This window comes from Anser brachyrhynchus (genome assembly GCF_964034855.1).
Source record: "Anser brachyrhynchus genome assembly, chromosome: 4".
NCBI lineage: Eukaryota > Metazoa > Chordata > Aves > Anseriformes > Anatidae > Anser > Anser brachyrhynchus.
The window spans coordinates 13,418,072-13,441,424 of NC_137698.1; the positions used below are offsets into that span (position 1 = coordinate 13,418,072).

General features: G+C 42.8%; 2 protein-coding genes across 29 annotated transcripts in view; one reads left to right on the forward strand and one right to left on the reverse strand.

The window, feature by feature from the left end:
• Nucleotides 1-23,353, reverse strand: part of LOC308195067 (uncharacterized protein) — a 1,623,621-nt gene that overhangs the window by 1,001,067 nt on the left and 599,201 nt on the right. The gene's annotated exons all lie outside the window — the stretch shown is intronic.
• The window catches only part of ADGRL3 (adhesion G protein-coupled receptor L3), a 535,523-nt gene that overhangs the window by 386,533 nt on the left and 125,637 nt on the right, over nucleotides 1-23,353 (forward strand). The window lies entirely within an intron of this gene.

A 23,353-nucleotide genomic window follows, 5' to 3' on the forward strand; every position in this document is an offset into this window, starting at 1 on the left:
GAGATGTGTACTTTAGCTCCTGCCCTCTGCCTTTCTCATTTCCTTCCTAATGGTATTGCACAGGGAAAGGGGGCTGGTGGCAGGATGTAGAAAAGCAGATTTCAGCTGCCTTCAGGTGACTGAAGGCACAAAAGGAGTTGCGAGGTGGTTTGGGTTTGGATTCAACCCACATTGACATTGCTTAAGGTTTTTTCTCGAGTTGGTAGAGAGACGTGTCCACTCCAGAGGTTAACTCCAGTTTTAAGTCACTTGATTGCCCTTGGGAGCAACGCTAGTAGCTAGTATATATGCATTGAATCCACAGAAGCCCTGCATAGGTGCCTCTGCTAAGTGGTGAAAATAAAGTGGTGTGAATGTGAGCCTTTGATTTCCCAGTCTGATCTGAAGGATCTTCAGCTGTCTGTGTAGTGATGAACCCTCACTGTTTGCCCTGTGGCCTGGGGAAAGGGACTTGGACCCAGAGTATGCATCCATACTGCCATGTGAAGACGCATATGGTGAGATTTCTTCATCAGCTCCACAAGTGTGTATGAATGGTGTTGCAGTGACAGGAGGGGTACAGGCTTTTCTTTTGTAGTGGTGTTGCTGTCATGCCCCCGTGCTGTAAAGCTGTGAGTAAGTTTGTGTGCGTATATGTTTCTCTAAGTGCTCGCGGTTGAAAAATACATTAATGCAAGATTAATCTGGGTAGACCCACCGTCATTATGTAATATGAAGAAACCTGTCTTCTAAATCTTACTTCTTTGCTAATATTCTGAGACAGAACAACCCTTATATCGGTGAATTGCAGCTGCAACTGCAAACATCCCCCTGCACCTCCAATGGCCCAAGGACTTTGTAGGCTAAATGAAAGCATACTGTTAATGCACTTGGCATGAAAGGCTCCCTTAATTTCAAGTGAGCTTTTCCATCACCATCCCTGTGCCTTGATGTGTAACTCGATCAAGTAAACATTTGCTTTTTTTTTTCCCCCCTTTGTTAAGTGTGAATGCGTGTTTTCTTAGCTGATGCAGTAATGGAAACTAAGGAATTGACTCTGCTGTACAAAAGCAGCCTCAGCACGGTTATTCATCGGTGGTTCCTTTCTCATCTCTGTGAGGTGGAACCATGTGCTGGGTGGCAGAGCCTGGGCATGAGGATGCCAGATTCACAGTCCTCTCTCCAAAGCTGAGCTTGTCATGAGTGAGGCTGGTCATATACAATCTCCTGGCAGTCCACCACCTCCATTCAACTTTGGGTGAGTTACCCTGAGATTCAACACATGCACTTGAGATTGTCAACTTCTAAGCCACTTGGAAAACCTCCAGGTTTGTGATAAAATTTGCTAGCCAGATATTTTAGCAGAGCACTTCAGTAACGCAGAGACAGGTGGGACATACAGCACCTTCTCACTAAAAACTTTTTTGAGGTTGAATGTGATGATTCAGAGCTTACTTAAAATAGGTCAATGTAAATCTTTGCCGTGGGGTCTCGAGCAGTCTATGAAAGACTCAAGGACGATGAAACAGCAGCAAAGATGATGCCATGCCTTGCTTTCTCCAAGGTAAAAGAACTAAAGACTGACAAAAATTTTTAGTAGTCTGCCGTTCACAAGGGCATAGCTACCTCTGTGAGATGGATGCTCCTGCCACCAGGAACAGGGCAAAGTGTGTCAGGCAGAACAGTTGCAGCACTTGAAGAGAAGGTAAAATAGAGTTTATTCAACATAAATGGCTGCATTAACTGCTTCCACTGGGGCATCCCACGCTCCAGCTGAGACATCTTAAAGAAAGGACTGCTTAGAGTGGAAGGAGTGATATTACTGCTGCCACATACTGGAAGAAGGACTTGAATCCCTTGTATAATTTAACAGGAGAAGGCCAGGGAGGCAGCCAGCTCTGAAGACATCAATCCATTAGCTGGTGACTGTGGGAGGTCTTAAAAATGTGGTAATTGTTACTGTCTCCCAGGGAAGAGCAAGGCTTTCTTTCGGCCCAGGGGCATGTACATCTCTTTATGCATCTGCTCACTCATTTCCAGCCTCAGCACCCCAAATCTACTAGGATGTTCTAAAAATCATATTTTTTTTTCTGAGTGTATGAAGGTTATGAGATTTTTCATTTGCTTGTTTGGCTACATTTCCTGACACCATGGAACACACACTCAGGTTATGTTCTAGGCCTTATCTCATAACCACGAGGGCTATTTTAAACAGAGAGGGCAAAAAAAAACTCTATTCTGAAGCTATTGTTGATTCACCACAGTTCCAGTAGCTGGTACTTTAAAAAAAAATGTGAGTTTATGCCAATAATCATTCTCATGCCCTTCATTTCTCTTCCATGTTCCCCCTAGCACTGACTGAACACCATGTACAGGTCAATGTTGCACTTACAGTGGCAGAAAGAAGAAAGGTGGTAGCCACCTTAAAGTTTTAATTATAATAAATGGAAATGAAGCCAGGGTAGGGTTATAAAAACATCTTTCCTTCCCGTATTAAAAATGATACAGATTTAGTGCTGCTGTGGGTCTGTGCAGCTGCAATTCTCAGCTGGCAGATTTATTTGTAACTGCTTCTTCCTTCTCCTTTTTAAAAATTTTATCACTGGTGACATTTACCCACATTGTTTATGCATGCAGTGCATTTTTACCTGCCTTTCAGAGTCCTGATGCTAGTTCTGAATAGAGTATAAACTCCAGTAGTTTACTAGTACATTAGTGTCATCATACATTACAGGGTAATTACTCTGAGCCACTGCTCTGTATAGTACTGCAGTAATGACACCGTAAATCACTTAATAGAAATAAGGTGCTGAATCAGCACTTGAAGCAAGACACTGACTTTTCCCCACCCCCTTTTTAATTTGACGGTGTTTCAAAATTAATTCTATTATACGAAGCACTGTTCACCGTTATTTTTACAGCTCCTCTCATTCTGATGATCCAGATACAGTTACATTATTTTTGCACAACTGTTTACACCATCTGCATGCAGAATGATTGCAGGGGTAGCCAAGACCTTGCACCACTGGAAATAAGTAAAATGCTGTGACATTGCTGAGGCAACAGTTGTGTCTTCAGCTTCATCATGCATGGTCCTGAAGATACTGCAAGCCGGGACTGTTGGCTGGATGTTGAGGCTAATACATAAAGAGCAGAAATCTATTTACCTTAGTGAGCTCTATTTCGTGTCCTCCATGAGTAGTTATTAGCTGTTAGTATTTCAGGAGCCTCTTCCTTTCACTCGGGCAGCCCTGTCTTACTGAGCCGTAGATGTTAATCGTTGGTCTGTCGTGACAAACCAGTCAAACTTTTCTTGTACCCGCCAGTTGTGGTCTCCTAGGCTGAGGATTGAACCTGCATTTAAAAATGGATCGTTGGTTACTGACAATAGCAAGGAATTTCAGAGAGAAATGGTAATTCTGATACTCTGGCTTAGAAAGGAATTTTATGGAATTATCATATATAGCAATAAATTAAATTTAGAGTTTGGACTCAATTTCTGCCAGGTACTAAAATACAGCGAATAGAGTGAATTAAACTTACTGAATCTACACACTAAAACTATTTATAAAGCTTTATAGAAGCAGATTTTAGTGTATGTGTGGAATCATATTAAACATGAAATATATGCCTGGCTTTTACAGCAAGGCAGTCCAAGAAGCACTCCTACCCTGTTGAGCTAGCATTTTGTAATGGTTTCCTTCAAAGCTGAATCTCAGGAGACAGAGTTGTCTTGGAGATTGATATACTTGAAGTCAGTGTATGTCCAAAATACGAAATTATAAGCAAAACCATTTATTGGTCCCCAGTTCTACAAGTACATAGCAAATAGGAGAGAGAGGTTCTCACCTTTCCGTGCATATTTCTCAAGTGAAGAAGTTGTTCTGGCCCCAGTACAGGCTTTGTTTTTTCTCCTCTAAACCTCGGTTGTGTGGTTCAACCTCCGTAGATGCAGAATCTCTTTCTTTAGGGAATCCTATAGGGCATGGTGTCAGGGAGACAAACAGAAGTTTTGCTGCTTTCTCTGTCTTTCCTCTCCAACTCAGTGGTATGCCCCTTCATGCATTTTTGCTTCAAAAACTGGGCCCACTCTATCACTTATCTTTGCATTTGCAAAGTCTGAAGAATAATCAACTGTTCCTGAACATCAGAAGCATTGCAAAATCTTATTACCAAAAACAGATCAGATTTTTGATTTTTGAATGCATGCATTCTGGGTCCTTTTTTTTTTTTTTTTTTCTTTTTCCTTCTTCTTCCTCCCAGAGGTCCCAGAGAGGGTCGATGGCTTTGCAGATGCAGCCCGGTCCTCCTTCCCAGACCCAGGGAAAGGGGGGATCAGGGCAGTGAGGCCCTATGGTACGTCCTGGATGAATTCAAGCTGACACACGGAGTCACGCATCCTGAAACACCCACCCTTCTGCCTTCCTTCCCCAGTTACAGTGCTGTGAGAGAGTTGTGTTGTTTGATGGCCCTGCTCTGAGCTGATGGTGGCCAGATACCTCCTAATTCCAGGCTTTTTCATCGTTGGCTTGAGTCCCCCTAATTTACGTAGCTTGGGAATCCTTTACAGTGCCTCTCTGGTTTTCCATGAGGTCTCACTTCTACTTACCTTGCTCCTTCTCTTTAGGGTTAGTTACAGCAATATGTTACCAGCTTCTTAAGGTGAGATTATTTTCCTGCTGTTTTTCAGGAGGGAGTATCCAGCTGAGAGTTTATTTCACTGCTTTAGAGCCAAGATGGGACGATGCATGTACTGGGTTGTAGTCGGGGTCTCCCATGCTCAGGGCCCTCACTCCCTTTCCACCATCTGAGTTTCTGCATAGTCCCTTGCTCTTCCTCCTGTCTCTCTCCTTTGGTTTTCTTTGCTTTTGCTCAGCCTTTTCTCCAGCCATGGCTGCTCTTAGGACTTCTCCATCACAGCTGCTTTGTGCCCACTGGAGAATCTCATTCCCCCTAAGCTGCAGCAAGCAGCTAGGAAGGAAAACACAGTGTTTTTTCATCGGGTCTGTCCCACATGGCTTTTTAGGCAAGTAGGGTGTATGAGGCATAGAGGTAACTGGTGTTTCACCAACTGAACTGAGAGGCAATCATTCACAGTAAGCTCACTGTAAACCTACTGTCAATGGAAAGGTTTTGCAACAACCATATGTGCAGTGAATTTTCAGTTGCCTTATCTTGAACGCATCTGTGCAGATCCATTTGTTGACTTCTTTGCTGTTTATTTTTCATTTGAACTTGGCTTTTTGTCATGATGGGCTGCTCATTCAAAGCTTCCATGCTGGAGATGAGTCTTCAAACAACTTAATGTGGAGATGGAGGGGTTTTTTTGGGGGGTAGTGTGGTAGATGCAGCCACAGGGATGCGGCTGCCAGGTATGGAGCCTGTTTGAGTTGTGAATATGATTAATTGTGAGCTCTGATAGAAGTATGTGATGCTTTTCCCAGTCTCAGCCACAGCTCTTCAAAAATCTGTCCTCACAGTTCAGATCTGCACTGAAACGTTCATCTGCCTGCAATACACTGATTTCCCTGGAGCAGGCAGCTGCTTTGAATATGGGCCATGCTCAGTATTTATTAATTCCTCATTTAGATAGCATGAATGAGGATAGCTAGTATCCTAACCAGAGTAGCCAGAGCTCCTGGAAACCTTGCAGCGAGCCTGCAATCCTCCTGTTCGCTTCCTATGATCAGCAAGGTCCGCTTTACATCCTGTAGCTATCCATAGTCAGAAGGAGTTAATTGAATGCCTTTCGCCGATTCCTTTTTTACTGTGGTGTTGAACTGTTGCTCTTACTTCTTTGGAATGTGTGTTTTCATTGCAGAGGGGCACCTCAGGGCATTGCTGTTTATTTATAAGATAACAGCATTTTCTCTAGCAGTAAACCGGAGCAAACAAAGTCTCTCAAGGAGGAGTGCTAAATCCTGTATGCTGGTGGGAACTGTTCAAAGTATTTACCACTTGAAAATATTTAAGGAATTGAGGGGAAGAAAGAGTCTGAGTGATGTTTAACACCTTTGCCATTATTCCTACAAATCTTTAAAAAAAAAAAAAAGGCATTATGACTTGCTTTTTTACCTTTTTTTTTTTAGGAGTTTTTCTATGGAGATCAGCATAGACTATCATTTAAAGATGCTTTGAAATTTTGTTATTTTTTAGGCTGTTTTAAGCTACGGTACAACCTGATGTGTTCGAAGTGGACAGAGATGTCCACCCAGGAGATTCTTTTGACAGTGGGCTTCATTTTCTGTTGTACTGAGTTGTGCCAGTTGCCATCAGCAGGGGAAGTTTTCACCCATCCGACAGTGGCAACAGCTGGAAAGCAGAGGCAGCTATGGCAGTACACCCTCAAGCATCACTAATCCAAAGTGAATGTCCTATTACCAGCTTCAGAAAAAAGCCGTGGAACTAATTCAATGTGGAAAACGAACACGGCACTGCGTACAGCATGAGACTCTTCTCAAACTTCTTTTTTTTCCCTTTTCTGCCAGACTAATTTTTGGCTACACTTCTCTTTCTGAAATATTTATAGGGCAAATAACTGTTTTAAATGAGCAGATGGGGGAGACATAAGACAAGCTGTTAAATTAATAAACATGTGTGGTGCTTTATCAGTAAGGGAGCCCATTTTGGCATTTCTTCTGGATGATTTGTATGGCCTATCACCATTGCACCTGGTGCAGGGACAAGAAATGGGCACTTAATAACCAAACAATGTGCAAACTCCTTCCATTATAACTTCATTATGTCAGATATAATCGTCTATAACTAGATGTCAAATACATAATTTATGTCCAGCTCCCCTGTGGAATAGTGGCCATATGAATGAATGGCCCCATTAATGGGAAGGAGCTTTTACCGTAACTTTTCCCCTCCTGGTACATGGTCCATTTTGTCATCTGGTATTAATTCTGAATCATTTCAGGCCTGTAGAAAAATGCCTGTTATATTTATATTTGTGTAATGGGAGAGGATGGCAAATAAATCATACAAGAGATCAGATTTCAGGTCCACTGATTACTGAAGCCATAGGTATGTTTAAAAGGGAACGGTATCGGTCTGTAGCAATTTGATTGAGAGGCATAACTGGCCTTCATGTTGCCCATTCAGAGAAGTTCAAAAGGCATGCGATGTGAGATAGCACTTCTTATGGGAACTCTCCAACACAAAGGACCTAGCCCCTGGAAAGCAGGGCAACCATGCTGTTTGCATCGTTTTCAATATCTTGCTTCTTGCGTCATGTGCTGCCTATTTGTAGAAGTGCTCCATGACTTATATGACGAAGTATTTCATCATAACTTGAAAAACTAAGGTGGGGCGTATGAGGATGATGTTTTATTTTAAAGGAGTCCTTCAGAAACGTGTTTGCATTAGAGTGGGACATAAGATCCCAGTTGTTGTTTGGGGCAGGACCGGTGGATATTCACAAACAGATACAAATTCAAAGGGTCAGATAGACACAGGTCCCATTGCAGAATTACTTTTATGCATTTTTATGATTTTTTTTTAATATATGGCCTAGTTTGGGTGGTGGAGAACTCTGGTGGAGAACAAATTGATACTCTAAATCTGCGAAGACAGTTAGTTAGCAGTCGAGATAGGAAGCCACCTCTTGTTGCAATGTTGATGTAGTTACTTAATGAGAAAACGGGTTTTATTCTATTGCAGCTACAGAGGTAGTGTTTGTTTTATTCTTCATCAGGTATAAATTTGGATGAAAAATGATCCAGTTAACACCATTTATAATAGCAGATGACTTCTCAGTGTCTGATAGAGTTTTCCATTGACAGCACAAAATGATTTTTAGACTAGATAATGAATGGTATGTTTACCTAACAAAAAATTAATGCTTCCCAGACTTATAACTTGGATTTGTGAGTGGCATGTATGATAAAATATTTGCAGCGGTGGAATATTGCATTACATCTATGACATCTTCTACTGGCAAATATTTTTCTTTATATTTTTCTTTTTCTGTGATTGTTGTTTTAGAGTTTTTATGTCATCAACAAAAGCTGCTAGAAAATTCACTGTGAGTATGTATTTAATGAAAATCACTCCCTTGGAAGGTCTTTTCCCCTTACAAAAGAAATGTAAGAAATGTAAGGTTTACTTTAATTCCAGTAAAATCTATGGTATGGAGCTGGATTGGGAATAAAACAGGCTCAGTCCCTCTCATAAATGATGTCCAACTACATTCACCGGTAGCAAATTACTTGACAAAAATGATCCAAAATAACCCTGCGGTCAAGTCTAGATTTGAATATGAGACAAGTTAGGAAAAGCAGCTGATAAAGACTTGGGCTATTCACTAGTGGTATCTGGCTGCCTTCCAATAAAGCATAGAAGTATTTTAGTAGTCAGTCAGTACGTTTGATGTAATCTCATTGAAGTTCGTCAGACTCATGCCTCTCTGGAAAGGCAACCAATTCCTCATACGAGCAAATCATGTTTGGTTCATGCTTGCTGTTGACAGCACAGAGTCAAAAGGGGAAGGAGTTTTCGTGTTCATTTGGTGGATCTTCAGAAAGCTCTGCAGTGGGATTTTCTGCAGGTAAACAGTTGTGGGGTTTTTTGTTCCCTTTTATTTTTTTTACACTATTTGACACTCGGAATCATTTTGGGTTGAATCAGAAATTGTTGAGAAAAAATGAGATATTTCCACCACAGAGTCAATGGTCTGATTCCTTCTAACATTTTGGCTCTTGAATTTCCTTAAGGCAATTTGATTCTTCACTTTTTATATTGCTGTGTACAGGGGAATTCTGGTGACGTGTTATAATCCATTTCCAGAGGGAATTTATTTCCATGAATTGGGTACCCAGCTCTTGAAGTGTGCTTTTGGAAATCCCAGTTTTAATAAATGCATACTACGTACTGATTAACAGATAAACATTATGTAGACCTGTTGTTAAGATTGTAACTTGGCTCTCTCTTAAGACGTCTCATTATTTACGACTTTCAGCCAAGTCACTTTGGCTTGATAACTGCAATATTTGCTCAGAAGACAAGGACTGCTGTCCTCTAGATCCAAATGGTTTGTTATTGCCTTCAAATTGGTTCGATGTTTTTCGTTCTCCTGGAAAATTGATGGAAAACAGTATTTAAAAGATCTTGATTACCTTTGAGAAGGGAGATTATGGTTCATAAGATGTAATTATAGGAGTTAGAAGGACGTGAGGGCACGATCCGGGCCGTGGGGCTGTTGGCCAAGTTTTCAGGGATGGGGAGAACGAGCTGGACATGGGGCAAGGAGAAGATTTTGCTCCCACCCAGCTGAAGACACCTTTACATGGCAACTCTGTGTTTTAGATGTATTTTTAGTGCAGCCAAATATACCAACCTTCAGCTAAGGAAATGAGTTTTATGAAAGCCTCTTCCCCTATGGGTGTGAGGGCTAAGCAGGCTCTCACCTCTTTGTTTTTTCCTTTGACAGATCTGGTGCACTGGGAGTCTTATGAATGGACAGCTTTAGATTAAGCATATTAATTTGTAGCAAGTATATCCCTTGCTTCACTGCATCTGTATTTTTCCTGGAAAAAAAATTAGTTGTGTTTCTTCGTTTAAAAAATTACCACAATTATGGGTGCTATGCTGGCAGTCTCCCCTTTAGCTTTGCTGTTTTCCTTTATGTCCTGTTTTCATCTTTATTCCTTTCAGACTGCTGCTTTGCACAGATGTGTGTGTGTGTGTGTGTGTGTGTGTGTATTATGCCCACAAATTTAGTAGTAGACATGCAGCAAAATAATACTGAGCAAACAATTACATTTCATTTTCTGGAATAAAAAGGAATGTGTGTCCATAAATCTTCCTTTACAAAATCTGTGCTTGAGAGTAAGAAGAAGACAAGGTTTCTAAATTCATGAAGGCCTTTTGCGATGGAATCCTGTGTGCCACTGAAGTGTAACAAGCTTATTTATATTTTATTGTGCTTCTAGATCAAGCTGCATTATTATGGGCTGCATTCCCCAGATACTATAGCTGTTGCTAAGGAAAAGGTACATTATGTTAATATTTCTTGATAATAACTATGCAAGCTGGGTTTTGTACATTAATAAAGTTACAGGGGAAAAAGTGAAGTTAATGCACCATTTTGATTTAATACTCCATAGATTGTAGGTCACATTTAAAGACAAAAAGCAAGCTTGAATTTGAGAAGAATTCAAAGAGAAAAATGTGAGAAAACCAAACAATTGACAGAATTTATTTACTGAACTTTTAATTTGCTTAGCAGTAGGGATCTGGAACCAGCTCTGCTAAAAGAAAACTTGGCAGAAGCAAACTAAATGCTTTTACCAGACATTTCAGTGAAGAATTTCTCAGCATTTCTCATGCCTTAATGTGTTTTGATCATGTAAACAGAACATTCATCCTTAATTCCTGTTTCCTGACCATTTCCAGTGCTGTTGTTATGTGATTTAGGTACCTTCTGATTCATTTAATGTTAGGTTGATTCACTAAGAGCCCACAATCAAGTAGTACACAGCACAATACATAAAGTAAAATGGCGATGTAATGCATTAGTTTTGGTGTATGAAATCAAAGAAAAGGACAAAGTCATGAGCAAGATAATGATGTCCATGCTGGGTATTTTAAAAAATATGCTATACAGACTGTATTGATGAGTATTACAAAAATGTTTACAAAATAAGGAAAATAAACAAGGAAAGATCTTGGCATTCCTCCTAAAGGAATGTTCTGAACTGACTTTCCCCTTTCAAAACTGTTTCCTCATTAATAGTGCTGCCAAGGCATGAAGCAGCCACAAAGAGAGGGCTGAATGGGTAGGAGCTCGTCCGAATGCTCGCGTACCCTGCAGTGCGAGCCCTGCACGTAGCTGATTTCACCAGGACAGTGTCCTCAGGAGCAGCTAGGGTTATAATGGGCACAGCACTTGAGGGCAGATAATTTTTTCTCATCCTACTGCCTCCATCATTTTCAAGCATTTTCAGCAGAACAGGGTTTGCAACTGAAGGCGAGGCGAGGAGAGGAGAGGGATTGTTGGGCAAGTCACACAGTTCAGAGTGGAGGAAAGCAAGATGAACTGGAAAGGGAAGGATAAAATGCCTGTGTTATGTTATACATAACATGTACAGAGGTTTAAAATGTCCCTCCTCCAATGCTTTAGTTTGGGACAGGTGGGAATTTTGGCTGCTGGAGTAAATGAACTACCTCCTCCGGCAACTGTACACACAGTAATAAAATACTGCTTACTCTCCTGATTACCCACCCCAGGCACCTGTTCCTGCCAGCTCTCTTCTTCCTAGCTTTGCACCAAGTCTCTGCAAGCTAACAGCAAAAATCCAGCATTCTCCTCAAGCATCATTAACCGCTCCTAACCTGCAGTAATACAGAGCTCAGCCCAAAAGTTGAGAGTGGCACAGATCGCTCATGTTTTTCAAATCTGTTGAAGTCTCCTTGTCAAATGGACCACCCAAATCTTCCGTTCCTGTCCTTTTCAGATCAGAATATCTGTACCTGCTGGCTCCAATGGCTGCGGACAGGAATGTCTGGAGTCTTTGCCCCCCAGTAATCCACCCATGGTTTTAAAAAGTGTGTGCCCCCTCATTGCCAATGGTTTGTGCTTATCTTTAAAGCACATTGCTCTTCCACATTGTGTTTGGTTAAATAACCGCAGCTTGGAGTAGATACTTCGCATATAAGCTGACAGGGTTGACACTGTGAGTATTTTGCAATCATTTGTTTAATTAGCTGAATCTCTTTGGGGAGAAGTTTATGAAATGGCATACTCCCAAAGTCTAATTTAAATCTGTTTTGCTTTTTTGATGGAGGGCTCATAATGCAAAGCATTAAAAAACGTATGAGTGAATGGAAAGTGACAAAACCCCTTCTGTTAACAGGCAGTGCCTCAGTAACAAACTTGTCCAAATACAGAAAGGAAATTACACTGAGTAAAATGACCTACAAGAGGGGAAATTGGAATTAAGTCCACGCAGCTGTCATGTCTTTTTTTTTTTACCTGTACTTCCCCTCTGTTTTCATTTAGTGCAATGCTTAATTAAGCTTCTCCTTTGTTTGGAGGTTAATTCCTTCTCTAATCTACAGCTATTTTTGCAAAGGTGTTCATTACCGGAGCAAATGAATGTCTAAGACTGGAGAATGGCAGGTGCCGAGCCTCCTTTAGCAGGAGGGGATTTCTGCTCCTGGCGTAACCTCGCGGCCCAGCTTTCAGATGCAGGGCTCGTGTGTGGTCACGCAGACAGCACCTCTGTGGCTCTCTGCTTTCAGTAAAATGGTTCCTGTTGAGGAGCTTAATTTTCTGCCAAAGTGCCATGGCAGCGCCGCTCTGCCTGCTCACTAAATACACTTAGAGCCCTTCGCTCGCAGCAGTCACTTAAACCAGCACTGGGAAGCATGACAGTGATGCTGAATTTTGCTGCCGAGCTGGGGACCAGGCAGTATTGATGGAGCAGAGACCAATTCTGCACAGGGTTTTCAGCCCGTCCCTCCTGCAAGATGTGCTTCCCCTTTTTGCCAAATGGAAGCGAACTTGAGAGCAAGAGCTAAAACGGCTTTGAGAAGGATAAAGCTTGTGGGCAAATGAATGACAGAACGCCCAAACAGTTACAAATAGGACCACTGTTGATCAGCATAGCCCCGCCGTGAGCAATGTGATGGGGCACATCTCCAGGCACTGCCTTGCCCACCCACTCATTCCCTACCCTGTGGTATATCATTTATGAAGGGTCGCTCCTTCCAAATAACACGAAAGGCTGGGCATAAACACGAAGCCATTGCTTGTCGTACAGGGAGCAGATTTTATTGTTATGTTCCCTTGTTCTGATTGTGGGATTAGTAATTTCATGCTTCCACAAATACATCTAGTTTCTGTAGTAAGTGTTTTTTAACTCTGGCGCCCTGTGGGTATTTATTTCATGTACTGTGGTCTTTTTGGTTCTTTAGAAGTTCCAGCTTTGGGGGAAAATAGAAAAGGCAGTCGTGGAGCTGGCCAGTTACTGCTGACACAGCTTAATTACGGTGCTAATATTTCTGAAATGAGCAGGTATTGACAGAAATATGTGCCCTGTCCTATACACACGTAAAAGGGGAAAAAAAAGTACTTTTAGATACATTTTTCTTTGTTGTGCTCTCTAGACAATGCTGGTGGTAAACTGCACACATGGGTAAAACATTTTACACTTTCTGACAATTTATTTCTTCGGAAGAATTGGCGTGATGAGAAATGGCACAAACAGCTCAAGGAGCATCGACTCTTGCAATCAGTAGCTAGTGAAATTAGCATATTCCTTCTGTTTTGTTTGCACAGACAATTACAAATTAGATCAAGAAAGTATACTCCCAGAGGTGTGTTTGTGCTTTATAAGAGAACATTGGCATGGGAAGGGGAAAATGTATTAGTACAAAGCGTTTTAGCCCCGTTTGTAGCTTGTACTGCTGGCTCCAAGCTACAAGTCTTGCAAAAATCCAATAGAAATGGAAAAGAAGAAAAATGGGGGAGGAAAGGCAAAATAGGAGAAAACAAAGAGCTGTGTGAATAGCTAATTAGGATGAATTGGGTTCAGCCATGCAGGAGGTGCTGGGAAGATACTGGGTGTGTTACGGGAACAGTAAGGATGGAGGAACAGAGGTGCATGCTGAGCAAGGTAGGTTCTCCCACCCACTGAAACTGCATCTCTGAGCGTTTCTGCGTATAGAGGTTGCTTTCCTGAGGGGTCTCTCCACCTGGGACCTCCCTGTTTCCAGAACACCAAGATGGGGTAAGACCAAGCACCATCTACAGCTTGCTAGAAATACCAGCGTGAGGTTAGCATTTGGTTGTGTGGCAACACCAGCCTCTTCTCCAAAATCCTCACCCCCAGAGAGGGCCCCAGCACCTCTCCAGCTCCGATGCTGAAGAGATGTTAAGTAACGAGCAGCTTTTACTGACTGTAATTGCGCTTGAATTAACTAGCTGCCTGTGTGGTTGGTGGCTCCTGCAGCCTGACATCACTCCTGCAGCACTGGGAACCTCATTGCTTTGCCTCGCAACAGTTCCTATGCCAGGAAGCTTCGGAGGGCACAGCTCGCTTGGCATAACTCTAAAATAACTTGGCAAGTAAGCTCTGGAGGCTTAAACTCTTGCCCTAGCTAGGATACATAATGATCTAGCTACCTGCAATCTTTGATCTTCCCTTTGTTCTCTGATTTTCTCAGTTATCATTTGTTCACATGCCAAAAAATAAATAAACAAACAAACAAAAAAATTAAAAAAAAAAAAAAGCAAGAGGGAAAAAACAAAAGGAAGAGGATTGGAAATACTCGCTACAATTTGCAGGCAGGGCTGAAAGGCAGCCTTGGCTCTGCTCTTTGTGTCCTCAGGGTGGTAGTGCAGCTATTGCTTCTCTGTGCCTTGCAGGCTGGCAGGGAGCAGGGAGGCACGTTGTATGTTTAGTTTACTGCTTAGATGTTTGTTTTTAACATGCATCCCCGTATTTAAATGGCACAAATGCATATGCTCGTGTGCTTTGTTTCCTGAAGCTGTGTTGGGGCTGCGGGGGCAAGCTGCAACCGGGCATTTTTGTGACAGCATGCTAGATGAGAGGGTTCGGATTTGGGGACTGCAAGTCACTGTCAGATGAGCAAGGATTTAGAGAAAATCTCTTCTGCCACTCTCTTGCAGCCTCAGGAGACAGGGCAGAGCAGCGGGTAGCTGGCCAAAAGATGCACAGGTGAAGAAACAAGCTAAGGGAAAAAGAAAATGCAGGGAACTTTTATTGGATCCAAATGTATGAAGATTTTTTTCTCTCTTTCCGCTTAAAGACAGCTTATCAGAAATCTTTACAGAAGCTAATGTTGTTGATTGGGTAGCTGAGAGCTTTCTGTACAGCAGCTTTCAAAAGGCAAAGGTGCTTCTCCTAGCTCCAGCAACAGCCCCGAGCAAAGGTAAACTGCAGCCACCCCCAGCATAGATACTGAGGCTGCCTTTGGTCTGTACCCCGCATGTGCTTGTTCCATCCTTATATTTCTTTTGCCGGGGTTTGTTCCCAATGTTGATGGACTGATATTCTGAAAAGTGACGTATTAAAGGAAAAGATAATCACATAGTGGCATTTAAACCATCAAAGAGGGGAGTCCACTTAAAATGATGAGTATAGCTAAGACTCTCCAGACTTCAGAATTTAGCAGTATGCAGATGATAATATACTGCAGGACATCCTTCACTGGTAGGAAGGGCTCAAATCTGTGAAGCTTTCCAGCCTTCATCTATGAAATCACTTTAGTGCTTGGGATTTTCATTTGGCTTTCTACTCTATTTGATTGTGGCCATGTTTGAATAATGTCAGAGCGGAAATTGGTTTTATTGGACTTAATTTTGTCCACAGAAAGATGTGCAGTGCCTTGAAATAAGATGTAATTCCCGAGCAGAAGGAGATGGGCTTCTCTTCAAGTCAGACCTCAGCTCTGGTGTCTTGGTTTTTAATAGTCCAGGCTGCAAAGTAGTAGGAAATGGTGGAAATTGCAAGGTGGAAGTGGGTTTAAATGGCAGTAATCTCTACCCTTGATGCAGGGAGAGAGCTGTAAATTGCTACGCTCCTTCAGCCGGGAGGAAGCCTTAAAGCAAGCTGTTGCTCTGCTTTTGTTTGACGGCATTTCACCTTTTTTTTTTTTAAAGTGGACAAAAGGAAAAAAGATTATAGGGAAAAGAATGTAATATAGAACTGAAAAAAAAAAAAAAAGAAAAGAAAAGGGTCTGTGTCCAAATACCTCATATTGTTGGATATGACCACTTGTCAGATAGAAAAAACCCCTTCCTAGGGTGGGTGCACAGATGGAGACACTGGCTGTGAGTGAGGGATAGCTGAAGGTTTTGATTGAAAGTGGTTGAGTGAAAAGCTGAAGAAACACAGTGCAAAATCTCCCAAAGCCCTCAAATGATGCACAGCTCATCCAGCAGACATGCTCCAGGTTGGAGGCTCCCAGCCGCCTCACTTTTATCTGAAAAACCAAAGCAGGAGTCTCAGCCATGTGAAGAACTATTTAAATAATAATAATAATAATGGTGTTGCTCAGATTTTCTGGTTGCCATGGTTTTTTGGGACTGTAGTATTCGCTGCATTCCAGATACCAAATATAGATGTAGCTAATTTCACCTGGAAAAAAAAAAAGTGATGGGATTTTCTCTGTTTTTTAAAGTGGAGATTTTGTCTGGTTGTACTCTACCTGCAGTTTTGGGGAGGGTTGCTTGTCTGTTTATGCGGTATTTGTGTGTGTGTGTGCACAAAAATGACACTGAGTAAGGCCAATGGTGGGTTGTTTGGGCTCTGCTTGATGATGCTGGGGTAGCTTGAGTAGCTCTGTAAGTAACTCACTGCAGTCAATGCCTGTATCAAAGACAAAGGCTGGCAAGCAGATTTTTGGCTAACAGTCCCTGCTTTCTCAGCAGGCACATGTGCCAGTTACTCAGCAAGACTAATAATCCAAACCCCAGAGCCTGTTTGGGGCAGAGGTACCCAGGCTGGGACAGAACTGGCCATGCTCCCCAGAGGTCAGAGCTGATGCCGATGTTGTGCCTTCTTGTGTTTTTGAAGAGCAATGGTTTCTTCAAATGTGCATCCTGTAATGGCCTTCTGCATTATCCTTTCAGGTTTGGTTGGAAATGAAATTTCCCCTTTTCTCCTTTCAGCCTTCTGTGGGACTTGGTGCATTTTTAAACTGCTGATATATTCAACATCAAAGGCATTTTGTGTTTGCGCATGGGAATAGCTGTCTTGTCATAACGAACGTGACCTTAAAGTTTGCCATCAACTAAAAAAAGAAGATTGTCTCATAGCTGCACTCACATTTTACGAAGATGTTTCTCTCACCCTACACAGTGTTTAGGAAAAAAACAACTTATAACTAGGATCCAGGAGGGGCTGTGCAAGTCAGAGCATGGATTGTTCACTCCATATTCAATCTCCCCTTGAGCCCAGCTCAGTCCATCACTAATCCAGCTGGATTTGAGCTGAAAGCTGTGATGTACCAAGAGAAATGTATAGTGGGGTGTGATTCTAACAGTGTGAAAAACATGAGAGAAACCAGCTGTTTCTAGCCCAAAACTGTAGCTGGGACTGGTGTTCCTCCGGCTCTTCTCTAAAGAGATCCCAGGTGGCGCACCACTTGCCGTGGCAAAATTTTGGGGCAGGGGTAGAGAGGGAAACATGGCTTATAGGAGACAATGCCTAATATATTCGTGCACATTATCTGAACTAGAGATAACGGTGGGGATAACAAAACTAATTTCATTTTTAGTTCTGCTGAATGGGATATCCTCCCTGCTAAAAGACACGTTTTCTATGCCTTTGACACCTGTAGCCATTTTCTACATCAGTGGAAGGAAACTGAGGGTAAAAATATCACCGTGATGATTTGGTACTATTTTACACCAACTGTGCTGTCACTTTGCACAGGCAGAAAATGACTAGATGAGGTAAGGAAAATCAGTCTGTAAATCCATAAAAATCGTGGGTTTTCTGCATCTACTGATTTTCCATTGTCCATATTCATTAACGGAGAGGAAAATGGATGAATTAGTGCTTGGTTCCAGGCAGCTGTTCATCTAACTTCCCCACGCTGCACATGCTGCGGGTGTTTAGGATATTTTCACTTGCAAAGAAATAAAAAATACCCAGCTTCTGTTATCTCTCCCCCTTTCCTGTGTAGTCTTCTGAGGCAAGGGAGCCCACTGCTGTGTTTTGTACTTTCCTGAAGCCTGGCTCTGATTGTGGGGCTGCCTTTGAACAAAGATTTCATGCCAAAGAGTGGCTTTCGCAGGGATCCTTCCACTTCATCTCCAAATGGTTCCCAGCCCTCGGCTGCCAACTATTGTGTTTGGGGGTACATTTTCCATTAAAAACAGCCTGGGAGTTGCTGAGCTCCACTTGCTACATCAGTCCTGCCAGAGCACACACAAAAATAGTCTCTAGATTGACAACGGGAGATTTTTGAACTCAGAAGAGCAGTGGGAAAGCTTTGAGCCCACTGTAGCAGCGTAGTAAAGGGACTGACTCGCATCCGTCACTCACCGAGAGATAGAAAGGCTTGGTTTATTTTATGAGAAGCCATCTCTTTCATTGTGTGCATCCTCAAGGATATGGAAGGTTGAGGATTCAGCAGCTTTTGACAGGGGTTTGGCAGGAGATCTGGAGGAGACAAACATAAACTGGTGGCCTGGGGGAAGAAGGGGTTTGGAGGAGGGCTGGAGGTGTCCTGCTGCAGCGGGCGCACCTGGAGCCAGATCTCAGGTAAAAGCAAGCCAAGATCTCAGGAATAAGCAAACTTGTGCTCAAGGACCTGCTGCATGCTAGAAGGAGGGTGGAAGGCAGCAAAACATGATTTCAAAAAGAAGCACTAGTCTTGCTTCTTGGGCCTGAGAGCAGCGAGATAAAGAGCTCTGCCAGCAGAGCCGGGCGGAGAGGGACAAGGGCTGATCTTGGGCAGGAGAGTGAGGAGAGAGGGCCAGATGCTTGAGTCTGCCTGGATAACACACCTGAGCAATTTGGGCTACAGATGGCATGTCAGAGAGGAAGGCTGTATGGGTTATTAATACGGTAGGTGGCTTTCTTGGGAACGGGGCTTCTTACGCTGTTACTTTTCTCTCTTTTTGTGGCTCAACGCTGCCGATTACAAGGGGAGCAGAGGATTATTATATATATTAGCTATTTAGACACTGGAGATAACTCACAATGCTGAAAACTAAACTTATCTCTGATTAAAATTTAATTGCTCCCAAGCTTCCACTAGTTACTTGCATTAAGTTTCACACCATCGGAAAGCGCTCATCAACCAGGGTTGGATTTAGCAGGAATTTGGCAGATGTTAGCGAAGTGCTGGAGGAAATCCAAACCACAAGATCTGCGGCGTGTAATATGTTTGAAAATTTGTTGGCAGACGAAAGAAAAATCGAAAACCTGGAAATAGCAATAACTGGACGCAGATCTCTTCTAATCAAACAGCCAAAATGTTGGACCGCCACCTCCAGCACCTGGAGCACCAGCACAGTTTGAGGAGTGCTGAGTGTCGGGTGTCTTGTGAGGTGTCAAAGCAGCAGATTTTATATTATTGGCTTTTAGAGTGCTTTATGGAAGGAACACTGGTATCTCCATGGAAATCTTAAAAAAAAAAATCTGTTCCAAGGCAATTTAACAAATTAGTTATGTTTTATAAATCTTAGGTTTTCATTACAGCTTTTCCCTCCTCTTGAGGACATTTATTCAGAAACAGGGTCCTTGTTCAGTAAGAGACTAATTTATTTCTGTTATGTGTTCCCTTCCTATCAAGCTCTGCCTGTGGCATTGTAACTTTAGCATCGAATAGCTTTTTTTCTTTTTTTTTTAACCAGAATGTGCTCCTGGCACAAGGAGAGGACAAACACAAGTAGCAAACAAGGTTGGAGAAACCTTGATCCATTTTTTATAAGTATATCCAGAGGAATGACAAAAAAAGTGCTTACCTACACGTGGGTAATGTGTGGGTAATGTTTTGGTAGCCTCGCTAACTGCAGCACAGAAGCAAGGCGAGGCTGCAGAGGCTGAGGATGCCTCTTTTAGACAAACAGGAGCTGAATTAAAATTTAGGATGGTACAAGTCCTTTTCAGAGAAATGCCTGCTTGTGCTTAAAAATAAATATAACACACTCTGTGATTTAGTGTCTGTCATGTTTTAATGCATGCAAGTATCTCAACAGTGCTTGTGGCAGGAGTTTGTGTGGAAAAAAGTAAATCTCACCTTAAGCCTTTTTCAATTGAAACGGCATTTGGTGGAGTTTGTGCAGAAGATTAAGTCAGATTCACCCCTTGTTGGGACCGAGCTGATGGGCAGAGCACACAGAACAGTGCCTGGCTTGTGCTATTGAAGCATTTGATCCCTTATATATGATTTCATTTGTTCTGTGGTTCATAGCAAAATGCATTTCATATGCTCTTCTCCTCTGTAATCTGACCTGGACTCGGCAGATCTCAGCCGATAGGTAGATGCTGTTTGGGGGAGATGCTGGATGCCCGTGTTAATTCTGCCTTATCTGGATTTTTTTTCATCTCCCAGGGGAGAACAGGAGTGAACGAGAGTTTAGAAGTTTGGGTCTATGGCTAGGAAAGGAGTTCAGCCCATGCTATATTCTGAAGTGTTGGCTCCAATAACCTTAAGCCTAGGCTTAAAAACTGTACCGAATTGGAAACTGTATGCTGCCACGGTCGGCACTGCCATGTTAGCAAGGTTAACATGCAGTCAGCTGTTGTTTTTTTTAAAGTTATGTCACATATAATTATTAGTAATTACACAGTTTTTTTATTTTATTTTATTTTATTTTGAGAAAAGGCAAATCAAAATACTTCAAAACTATCCGTCTCTTTCAGCTCTGGTGCAAATCACAGAGTCACAGAATCATCTAAATTGGAAGAGACCTCCAAGATCACCTAGTCCGACCTCTGACCTAACACTAACCAATCCTCCACTAAGCCATATCACTAAGACGATACCACAAAACCCACCAGTGCTTTATTTCACGTAGTATTTTCTGAAGACTTCTAGAGTATGTTGTACGATGCAATCCCAGAATACATGGATAGAAAAGCTGTTTCCAGCAGTGAAACTTGGTAAAAAGCTGAAAAGAAAAGATTTTTTCGAACACCAAAAGCACTCTATTTGATGCTCTAAGAGTGACGTGGGAGGCAGAACGCACACGTAGGCTGTCACAGGACTCTTTGCCAGTGAGTGGAGAGAAATAGGGCAGCACAGGCTCTCTGCAGGTTTTTCAGAGCAAATCTTAGTTCGCCAGCAGAGACACTGCTCTCTAGCTACCAGCCCTAATCCAACCTGACCATAATAAACGTTGGCCTTGCTGCTAATTTTGTCCAACAAAGATGTGACGTGTGCTGCCACAGCAAACCATGGGAGGTATTTCAGCCACCGTGAGATGGACTGAACTATTCGTCGGGTTCCTTTTGCCATTGAGGGATTACCTCCAGATTCAGATTCAAAAGCACATGCAGAAATTGAACGTGCAGAGATGCATGAAGTGGATGTTTGTGGTTTTCCAGTAATTGCAGGTATTTTAGGAGTGATGTAAATACTGCGGTCGATGCTTTGCAAGGTGCAGTCAGGATTTCCCAGCTAGGCTGAGCGAAACGGGTGCCTTAATCTTTTAGGGCTTGGTTAGGTCTGGCCTCACATGTGCGAGTTCATTAGATTGGACTCTCAAGCTGAACCTATGCTATGCAAAGATGAAATTCAAAGGGAAAGTAAGGCCAAGACACCTAAATAACCTGATACATGAAAGGGCTGAGCACAAGGCAGTGCTTTTTGAAGTCAGTGGGAGATACTGCTTTCTTAGTGCTTTTAAAATCAGGCCACTTTTTCAGAGACTAACGTTAGGGTACTGTTTATGAAAGTCCTGACCTGCATGTCTTATTCATTGTGTCTGCATTTTTTTTCCGATGGCAAAAATAATGAGAACAAAAATTAGCGGTAAGGGAAGCCTGCAGAGTCCTGCCTGACCCACGTGGAAGGGCACGGGCTGCGTGCGGCTCTGGGCACAGCACAATTCTCTTCCTGCTCTCAGTAAGACAATGGGTTTGTAAGTATCTAGTGACTGAGGAGTTTTCTTTATTTGCATAGGACTGCAACAGCTCCAAGGCAATAATTTCAAACAACCAAGGAGCCCCAAATCATGCCTCCTTTCCAAGCTTTGTCACTGACCTGCGGAGCAGGAGCTCCCCGAGGAGAGTATGCTTGACTCTTTCTCTCACTGCCGGCACATCTCTGTCACAACTTGTTGGTGTTCTCAGGACAGCATCTGGCTAGCTGCCCTGCTTTTCAAGGTCTGAAGTACTTTTTCACTCTCTATAGCTATTTTCATCCTTGGCCTCCTGGCTTGGGGAAATACAGGCTTTGCTTTACCCGAGAGAGGCTGCCGTGACCTGCTGGATGCGTGCTGGCATCTCCGCTCTGGGGGGCGATGCCTTCCTCCTCCCTGACACCCTGTGCCACCTCCAGCATCGCCGGGCTGGAATAAATTTCCAGCTGCTCTAACTGCAACCTAAACCTTCTCCGCAGGCAGGCATTAAGACAAATCCTTCTCTGTGTCTCCCTCTGAGGGCCCAAATGACGGGGCCGTGCTCCTGAAATCATTGCCTCACATCACTCTTGCCTGCCACGTGCCAGCTGCGCATCTGCTGCAGCTCACCTCACCTTGGCCACCAAGGACAGTGTGAAGCGAGCCCGTATTTCAAAGACAAAAGTGAGGATGCCCTGCCAGAAGGAAGGTTTAAGCAGAGCTTCATTGTGGTCCCATTGTGCTGCATGGCAGAGTGGCCGGGGAGGCATGCAGCAAGGGAGATTTCACTGACACGTGTGTTATGTTGGGAAGTTTTGTTCTACAAAATGCATTCTGGCCTATGAAAGATGCCTTGGGCTTCAAGCTTGGTTGTTAGAGGATTAAGTATCTTGTAATTTACTTTTTTTCTGTAAGCTCAGCTATCATGGGCAAAAATACGTCTTTGCTTACCTTACACACCTACCTTAAGGAAGCTTGAATCACAAAGGTTTTTATGAATATCAGTTACGGTTTAGCTTGTCTTTAAAAAAAAAAAAAACAAACAACAGAACTTTTAAAGGATACCAGTTACACAGACAGGTGTTTTGAGTGAAAATCTTCTGTCACATCCTTTTTCATGCGCTGTTTGATCAGATGCAGTTAACTCTAATTGTAATTTTTTTGTGGAGAAAAAAAAAAACGAGTATATACAGAAATATAAACACACACACAAATGCAGGTAGCTCATCTGGTGGTTCTGAGGGTGGGAAAATGAATGTTGTTTCCACCTTGCAATCAGACTGCAGCACTGCCCTACTGGTGATGGCTCTCCAAAGTGGTAATTCAGCAAATAATACCACTGGGATGTAGCACGTCAGCCAGAAAGCAGGCTTTTTTTCTCCCCTCCCTGTATCCTGCTGTGTTGGGTTTTGAAGAAGGAAAGCTGATGATCAATGTTAGCAAAATGCCTGGGATGTTGTAAGCGTCACTTGCCCTTGGTGCTCAGGTGGGCTTCCCTCGGTTCATTAGAGCCCTACCTGGAATATGAAAAGGTTTGTCAGGAGAATTTGAGGCATGCTCTGGGGATCTGCAGCCCTGGGCAGAAAGGCCATATATGTTCCCCTTCTGCCCAGGAACCCTTCTGCCCCTAAGGGAAAGCAAGGCAATTTTAAAAACTCGGTGCTCTATCAAAGCAGCCAAGCCTTAGCATTCCCTGCGAGTCTGCAAACAGGCGAGGGGGGGACTTGGCAACAGTTAGGGTGCTAAATTGTGGCTACTGGGCTGTGCAATTAAATTGTGGCTACTGGACTTTTGGGAGGGGGACAGACATCCAAACGTGTTGGC